The 9,115-nt window shown below is 40.8% G+C and overlaps 1 non-coding gene across 1 annotated transcript; it reads right to left on the bottom strand.

The window, feature by feature from the left end:
* Positions 1 to 4,007: 4,007 nt before the first annotated feature.
* Positions 4,008 to 4,114, bottom strand: LOC145608599 (small nucleolar RNA R71). The gene has a single exon (XR_014105847.1). It is a non-coding gene; the product is annotated as a small nucleolar RNA R71 (small nucleolar RNA).
* Between the last annotated feature and the right edge of the window lie 5,001 nt (positions 4,115 to 9,115).

Raw genomic sequence — 9,115 nt, 5'->3', positions numbered from 1 at the left:
TTTTTGGCTCTTTCGAGCCACTTTTATTACTAATTTGTGTTTTCTAGTGTTTTCATAGTTTTAGTTGTATTTTACAGGAAATTGCACTTTTGGAGCATTTTCCCGGGTTTTATGGATCAACTACGGAAGCTAGAAGGACACGGCCACTTTTGAAGCCCAGGATCTGTGAGAGCCGATGATTAAGGGCTCGGTATGAGATACCGAGGCTATTGGATCATTTAATCAAGACCCGATGAGGAAACTTAGATTGGGTCGAGGAATTTAGCCCAATCGAAATCCAAGCCTCGAAGAAGAAGACCGGGCCCGATCGGGAAAGCATACGCCCGATCGGGCGGCTGCGCGTATAAAGACCCTCAAGGTAAAGGCGCGCCCGATCGGGTGAGCATAAGCTCGATCGGGCACGGAACACCAGCAGCGGGCAAGGCAAAAAGGCGCGCCCGATCGGGCGCGTGTTTCTGGAAGGCTTTGTTAGACGAGCACTTAGTTTCTAATTAGGAGTTGTTTAGTTGGTTGTTTAAGTATGGAATTATGTACGTAATTTGAGTTTACCTTCTTTCTTAGATTTTCTCTCTCTACTTAGAATATTTCTCTCTCTTAAATTCTCTCTCAACTTTTGTTCTTAATTACTTTATTAATTCCAGATTCGTTTGGTAACTATTTCTCTTCTCTTAATCTTAGTTGTTTATTTTTATTCCTTTGATTATGTCTTACTTTATTGCTTTCATTAGTTTAGTTTTTATCATGTGTGAGTAGTTTTCTTCCTAGGGTTTATGGGGATCCTTAAATAATATGAAGGGGTAATTTATTGTTGTTAATTATCAATGCTAGTTTAGTTTCCTATTTATTGATTTAATGCTCTGTGACTAGATTAGGCCTGATCTTTTATGCATGAGTTTGACAATATTGATTCGAGATTCGACAGATGAGAATTGATGTTTAGGTCTAGTTTCAATAGGCAGATTAATTTATAAATGGTTAAGTTGAGATTCGAGAGATGAGATTTAATACCGGTAGATTAATTCTGTGATTGTAATACGTAGCGAAAGCCCTTTACGATCTGGTTAATTGATGCATTGATAATTGACTATTATTGATTTTTGATATTGCATGATAATTTCTTATTGAATTGTTTTAACGCTTTACAATTATGGCTTGTAAAAGTATAGCGATATTGAATTGATGAATCGAGCTGATGTTAATTTGATATTAAAGGCTATTTTCAATAGGAACTTAGATCTAGTAAATTGCGAGAGCCTGTTAGATCTATGTTGATTAATAAATTGCGAGAGCCTGTTAATCATGTTATTTATGCAATGTCAATGATTGATTATTATGTTTTACCCTGGAGTATTATTTATTGGTGAACCTATACCCTAGATCCTTTTATATTATTTTCTGTTTATTCTTAATCTCCGTAGTTTAGTTTATTATTCAAATATAAATATTGGTTACTTCATAATCTAGATTATATTAGTTAATTAGGAATAGAAAGACTTGTTTCCCTGTGGAGTTCGACCCTACTTCCCTATCTACTTTAGTTAGAGGACTTAGGTAATTATTTTTTATTAGGGGATACGACTTTACCCTATCAGTTACCCTAGAGAAGGGTAAAGAAGTTCTCGAAGATTTGCATGCGGGTTTCTACGCCTCCCATATAGGTGGTAGGTCCTTAGCTGCCAAGGCCAGGCGGCTCTATTTCTAGCCGACTCTGGAGTCGGATTCAATGGAAATGGTCAAAAAATGTGACAAGTGCCAAAAGTTTGGCAAGCTTATCCATCGTCCGGCCACATACCTGACGGCCATCCACAGCCCAATACCCTTTGCTAAATGGGGCATGGACATACTTGGGCCTTACACAGCCGCCCCAGGCGGCAAGCACTATATATTGGTAGCTGTGGATTACTTTACCAAGTGGGTAGAGGCGAAGGCGATTGATGTGTCTATTTTATATAGTATTTTACCCCCGTCCCTTAGTCATAATTAGTAGTGTTTTTGGCGCTTTTATTACTAATTGGTGTTTTCTAGTGTTTTCGTAGAGTTGGTTGACTTTTGCAGGGATTTACACTTTTGGAGTATTTTCCCGAGATATTATATAGCAATTACGAGCACTGGAGAAGCCAGACCAGATTTTATACCCCAGGGCCGGTTAGAGCCATCGAACCGGTGATTAAGGGCTCGGTATAGGTGATACCAGGGCATTTAGACCGAGTATTCAAGATCGGAAGAGGAAACCCAGATTGGCCCAAAGAATTAGAGCCCAATCGTAGTCCAAATAGTGGCCCAAGAGAGACGCCCGGCCAAAGAGGCTGGCGCCCGGCCGGGCGGGAGAAGCAAAGGTCGACGCCTGATGACGCGCCCAGCCGGGCGCGAGATTTATACTGACGAGCAAAAAGGCGCGCCCGATCGGGCGCGTGTAATTATTAGGAGACGATTAGCGTCGTTTAAGGTTGTTTTAGTTTAGGATTTGTACGGAGTATAAATACTCCTCCGTAATACGATTTTAGGATCTCTCTCTCTCTCTCTCTCTCTCTTTACTCTCTTAATTGTTTTCTCAGATTTCTTTCTCTTAAACCTTTGTTCTTAATCTACTCTTAATTCCAGATTTATTTTGGTAACGATTTCTCTTCTATTAATCTTAGTTGTTTATTTTATTCCTTTAATCATATCTTGCTTTATTGCTTTGATTAGTTTAGTTTCTATTATGTGTGAGTAGTTTTCTTTCTAGGGTTTATGGGGATCCATAAATAATATGAAGGGGTAATTTAATGTTGTTAATTATCAATGCTAGATTATTTTCCTATTGATTGATTTAATGTTCTGTGACTAAATTAGGCCTGATCTTTGATGCATGAGTTTGACAATATTGATTCGAGATTCGACAGATGAGAATTGATGTTTAGGTCTAGTTTCAATAGGCAGGTTAATTTATAAATGGTTAGGTCGAGATTTGAAGGATGAGATTTAATACCGGAAAATTAATTGTGTGATTATAATACGTAGCGAAAGCCCTTTATAATCTGATTAATATATGCATTGATGAATGATTATTATATTCTACCCTGGAATATTATTTATTGGTGAACCTATGCCCTAGATCCTTTTATATATTATTTCCTCCTTATTCTTGATCTCCGTAGTTTAGTTTATTATTCAAATTTATATTTTGGTTACTTCATAATCTAGATTATATTAGTTAATTAGGAATAGAAAGATTCGTTTCTCTGTGGATTCGACCCTACTTCCCTATCTACATTAGTTAGAGGATTTAGGTATTACTTTTGATTAGGGGATACGACTTTACCCTGTCAAAATTTGGCGCCGTTGCCGGGGAAACGGTTTTATTTTTATTTCTGATTATTTTTGTAGTCTAGGTTATTTTCTTCTTGTCTCAGAGAACATTAGTTCTCTGAGGCAAATCTCATATTTGCTTTTAGTTTCTTTTGTTTATGCCCAGGTGTTCCAGATCAGGGTACATCCCATTCGATCCTGAGATCGAGCGTTCCTTCCATAGACAGAAAAATCTCTACAAGCAAATCCTGGCGGATTCTTGTGACAATAATAATAACCACCGCGATCCTCCAACTGGTTCTAGCGATTCAGAGGTATCATCAGACGCAGAATCAGAGATGGCGGTTCCAAAGAAGCTTAGTGATTACTCACAACCCAAGCTCACAAATTTTCCACATCTCGCTCCCACTCCGGCTCTTGATGGGGTTCAATTTGAAATTAAACCTCAATTTATAACGATGATAGAGAGGAAGCAATTTAGTGGAGCCAAGGGTGAAGACCCAAATCTTCACATTGCCGACTATTGTCAATATTACAATACCATCAGGCAAGCCGGGGTCACTCAAGACCAAATCAGGGAGATTCTTTTTCCCTTTTCTTTAACAGGAAAAGCTAAATTGTGGTTTAATGGCTTAAATAGAACTTCACTTAGTATAACTGACTGGGAAACTCTGGTTTTGAATTTTTATAATAAGTATTATCCTGCAGAGAGAACAGCCGTACTACGGAGTGCGATTCAGAACTTTGCCCAAGAAGCCGATGAATCTTTATATGAGGCTTGGGAGAGGTATAAGGACCTACAAAGAGAATGCCCCCACCATAATTTAGCACAATGGCAGTTAATCCAAGCATTTTATAATGGCATTGGAAATTCCTCTAGAATAATTTTAGATTCTGCAGCTAGTGGGTGATTTATGAATCTTAATGTTGATGATGCGGGTCAGGTTATTGAAGATATGGCGATACATAATTCCCAATATGGGAATCCTAGTGGATTTGCTAACAAGGGGAAACATAGTGTTGACTCTGTATCCTTTTTGCAAGCTCAACTGATCTCTATATGCCAAAAATTAGATAATCTTAGCACTGCCAATGTAGCTAATGTTTCTGCGATTAATAATAATTCTAATGAGGCTTTCTGTGAAAATTGTGGTATTATAGGTCATTGGGAACAAGATTGCAAGAGTTCCGTGGAGCAAGTTAATTCCTTTCAAGCTTATAGGCAAAATAACCCATACTCCAACACCTACAATCCTGGGTATCGGAATCATCCGTACCTTTCCTACCGGAGTACTAATGTTCAAAATCCACCACCACAGGCGCCACAACAACAGCAGCAGAAATATAACCATCCCGATGCTGGCTAGAAGAACTAACCACAACAACCCTCCTCATCTTTCGATCCTTCTTTGGTGGAAATTAGAGCGATGTTGGTTAACATGCAGAAGCACATGGAGAGTAGAGATGCGACAATTGATTCAATTCTAGCGCACAATAAAATTGTAGACAATCAAATTGCGCAACTTTCCGCTACTCTACAAGCCCGTCAACAGGGAGCTCTGCCGGCACAGCCGACCAGGCCTACGGATCAAGCCTATGCAATTAATCTAAGGAGTGGTTCAAACTATGAAGGACCCTTTATGCCCAGAGTTGATGAACCTGATTTATTAAATAATGCTAATCTTGATTCCGTTAAACCAAACAATGTAGTTAATAGCCCTGCAGGGCTAAAGGATATTACTAACATATCTAATTCTACATTGTAGGGTACGACTCCAGAGAAGGTGGCTACTCCAGCCAAGAGCAACAATGCTCCAAAGACATTTATCAAACTTCCATTCCCCAATCGTCACTTGAAGACAAATTTGGATAAGCAGTTTGGTAAGTTCCTGGAGATGGTAAAAGATTTGAAGGTAACAGTTCCCTTCACTGAATTAATCACACAAATTCCTTCATATGCAAAATTTATGAAAGAAATATTGACAAGGAAAAAGTTTATTAGTGAGGTAGAGACAGTAGCTTTCACTGCAGAGTGTAGTGTCGTACTTCAAAATAAGTCTCTACCTAAATTAAAAGATCCGGGTAGTTTTTCTATCCCTTGTCATATAGGCAATCTAATGATTAATGATTGATAATGCATTGTGTGATTTGGGTGCTAGCGTTAGTGTCATGCCATTATCTGTGTGTTCCAAGTTGAATATGGGTAAATTAAAAGCTACCAATATAACTCTACAAATGGCCGACCGTTCTTTCAAATACCCCTTAGGTGTTTTAGAGGATGTCCCCGTTAGAGTAGGTAAATTTTATATACCTGTTGATTTTGTTGTTCTTGATATGGATGAGGATATGAAAACCCCAATTATTTTGGGTAGACCATTCCTTAACACTGCAGGAGCAATCATAGATGTGAGAAGTGGTAAGTTAACACTATCAGTAGGGGATGATAAAATTGTTTTCAATCTTAATAATCCCCCTAAAAGCCCCATGGCTGAGGAGAAATGTTTTAGTGTTAATGTGGTTGAGAATTATTCTAACAAGCCCCAAGCTCTTGAAAAAGATCCCTTGGAGGCGGTATCTTGTGTTGCATCCTTTTCAGATGAGATAGACAAATGGCAGAAGGAAGTCGATGCAATATAAAGAGCCCTCTACACCGTTGGTCTTGGTTTTGAGGACGAAAAGGTGGAATCAATCAAGCAAGTTGTGCAATTTGAGCCTACGCTAAGTATTCCGCCAGATCGAGTTGCAAGTGTTGAAAGTAATGACAATTTGAAGCAACCCTCGATCAAAGAAGGATCTTTAGTGCGTAGCGAAAGCCCTTTATAATCTGATTAATATATGCATTGATGAATGATTATTATATTCTACCCTGGAATATTATTTATTGGTGAACCTATGCCCTAGATCCTTTTATATATTATTTCCTCCTTATTCTTGATCTCCGTAGTTTAGTTTATTATTCAAATTTATATTTTGGTTACTTCATAATCTAGATTATATTAGTTTATTAGGAATAGAAAGATCCGTTTCTCTGTGGATTCGACCCTACTTCCCTATCTACATTAGTTAGAGGATTTAGGTATTACTTTTGATTAGGGGATACGACTTTAACCTGTTAAAATTTGGCGCCGTTGCCGGGGATCCACAGGGCAAAGTGAATTGGCGTGCCACAGGGCATGTCAGGAAGCCGCGTCGCAGCCGAAACACCGCTAGACCAGGTGAGAAACCACCCGATCAAGCGTTAGGCCAAGGGTCCTAGTTATTATACTTGGTAAGAAGGTCGTGCGGGACCTAGATAAACCAGCGCTTTGCAGGAGGCAACCCGTATTTTTAATGCTTTTAGACTAGTTTTTCTTTCCTTTTTTTCTTATGAGAGGAGAGATGAGAGAATTTAATGAGTTTTATGAGTGTTTGTACAGGTTTGAAGGAAAAGAGTTAGCCAAATTTTGGAGAAAAGAAGAAAATCAAAATTCGACAATTTAGCCTCGGGCCCGACCGGGCGAAGCTTGCCCGATCGAGCGCGAGAGCAAGGCTTCAAAATCAAATAATTTCGCCCGACCGGACGCAAAACTCGTCGTATACGGACTAAATTGTCCACCCGATCAGGCGAATCTCGCCCGACCGGGCGCGAGAAGAGGCGAAAATTATCTCATCAGATCGCCCGACCGGGCGAATGCCGCCCAACCGAGCGAATGCCGACCGACCAGGAGAATGCCGCCCGACCTGGCGCGAGAGACCATCAGATTTTGAGCGTTAGATCGCCCGACCGGGCGAAGGGCGCCCGATCGGGCGCGAGAGTTGAAGGCAATACGGGGCATCAGATCGCCTGACCGGACGCAAGAACTAATTGAATCAAAATTTCCAGATCGCCCGACCGGGCGACATACCGCCCGACCGGGCGCGAGGTCGTCTGCTTCCTTTTCTTCTCTCTTTTATTCTTTCTTCCTTCATTTCTTCTTTCCTCCATTACTTTCTCTCTCTAAAACTCAAATTCTCTCTACCTTCTCTCTAAGATTTCTTCTCCATTTCTCACCCAAATTCAAAACTTTTTACATATTTGTAATCCCCTCTTCATCCTCTACATTCCCATATAAAAATTTTCAGATTTTGCTCAAATAAATTTTCATACCCATTTCTACCATGGCTTCAAAGAGGGCTCGGTCTATTTTCGGTAGGAGCTCCAGTTCGAGGGAGGAATACGACCCGGATTTGCAACTCCCGTACTAGCCGACGATCCGTATTGCTAGCCGAGAGCAAAAGGAGCGGCTAGAACACTTAATCGGGCGTGAGGTAATTCCTTTTCGGTGGTTACACCACCCTACTTTAGAATCATTTGGTTTGTATGATTTTGTAAAACGATTTTTAAATGACATTGGCATGAGAAAATTTGTTGATATGCACTATCCTACATTCCGAGAACTTACTTGTGAATTCTTGTCTTCTTTACAAGTTGTTAGTAGTAGAAATGGTCCGAATTTAATTTTTAGGTTGAACAATAGGAATATTAGTTTAACTTATGTAGAATTTTGTAAATTATTTGAATTAAATTCTGAATTACCTCACCAATGGCATGTGGACTATAAAATGGGTGACATATATCATGCTTTGACTGGTTTGCCTACTCCTGACCCCCAACATGCTAGTACCAAACCTATTCATCACCCTGTCCCAAAAATCTGGCAAAGATTTGCGGGTTTGTGTTTTTTAGGTAGGAACGAGCCCCATAATGCCCAAACTAACGAACTAGCTGTCATAGGACACTATGTGTATGGGTTTGGGAAATTGAACATCGGTAGGTTTATTATTCACCATCTGAGTAGGCATGCCACGGCCAGCACCACATCAAAAACCCCCATCCGTTTAGGAGGCCTTATCACTCGAATAGCAGTGAAAAAGGCCGGTTTTGTAGTGGATGGACCCCACCAACTGACCAACTGTGGACCAGATACCTATATGACTGCTAGGTATTTTGAGGAGTTGGGGTGGGTACGACCGGATAGCGAGCAGACACCCTTCTGGTGTATTAGGACTATGAGCGAGCAACCTTTGCCCATCTTTCCCCTACCCAGTCCTGACTTGACCGCCTTTCCCCCATGGCAACCATCCTATACATATGATCTTCTAGCTGCCAACGCTAGGGGGCAGGCACCACCACCACCAGTTCCACCACCCCAGCCTCAGCCTCTGCCGAGGTGGCTTTCTCTCCACCTCGCATGTCTCACTCCGTCCCTCATGTTGACTCTGACCCGGTTTGGGACCTTCAGAGTATAGGTCAAGCCTTAGGACGTATTGAGCATTCCCATACTGACCTTAGGAGGATGGTAGGCTCCATAGAACAGAGGTTAGGGTACCTAGAGAGGAACCAGGGTAGAGCTCTCTACCCTATGTACGATGATTATGCTCGTCGGGGCAACATTCCTGACGACGCTATTCACCCTGACTGGTTTCAGCCTCCACCCCAGGGATACGATAGGGATCCCACTACCCATGGTATTTATAGTGACTATTCTTCCTTCCATGGGTACGACCAGGACATTCCTTTCGGGGGACCGGCGGGGGGGAGTTTTCATGCTGATTATTTTGGTGGTATCTCTTTTGGTGCAGGTGGTGCAGGTGGCATTGGAGGTGCAGGTTTTGGCTCCATGGATGAGGATGATCAGGACTAGCTATGTTGGGCTAGTTCCCGAGCCAATGAGGACATTGTCTGATCCTGGCTTGGGGGAGATTTTGAATTTGGTATCTTTCTTTTTCTCTTTTCTTTTATTTTTGGTGTGTTTTCTTAGGGTAGATTTATTGCTTTCTAGGTTAGTTTTATTGCTTTCTTATATAT

Source organism: Chenopodium album, chromosome 2 (assembly GCF_948465745.1).
Source record: "Chenopodium album chromosome 2, dcCheAlbu1.1, whole genome shotgun sequence".
NCBI classification, from domain to species: Eukaryota; Viridiplantae; Streptophyta; class Magnoliopsida; order Caryophyllales; family Amaranthaceae; genus Chenopodium; species Chenopodium album.
Note: the sequence above shows the minus strand (reverse complement) of the source record. Positions and strands in the feature narration are given on the sequence as shown.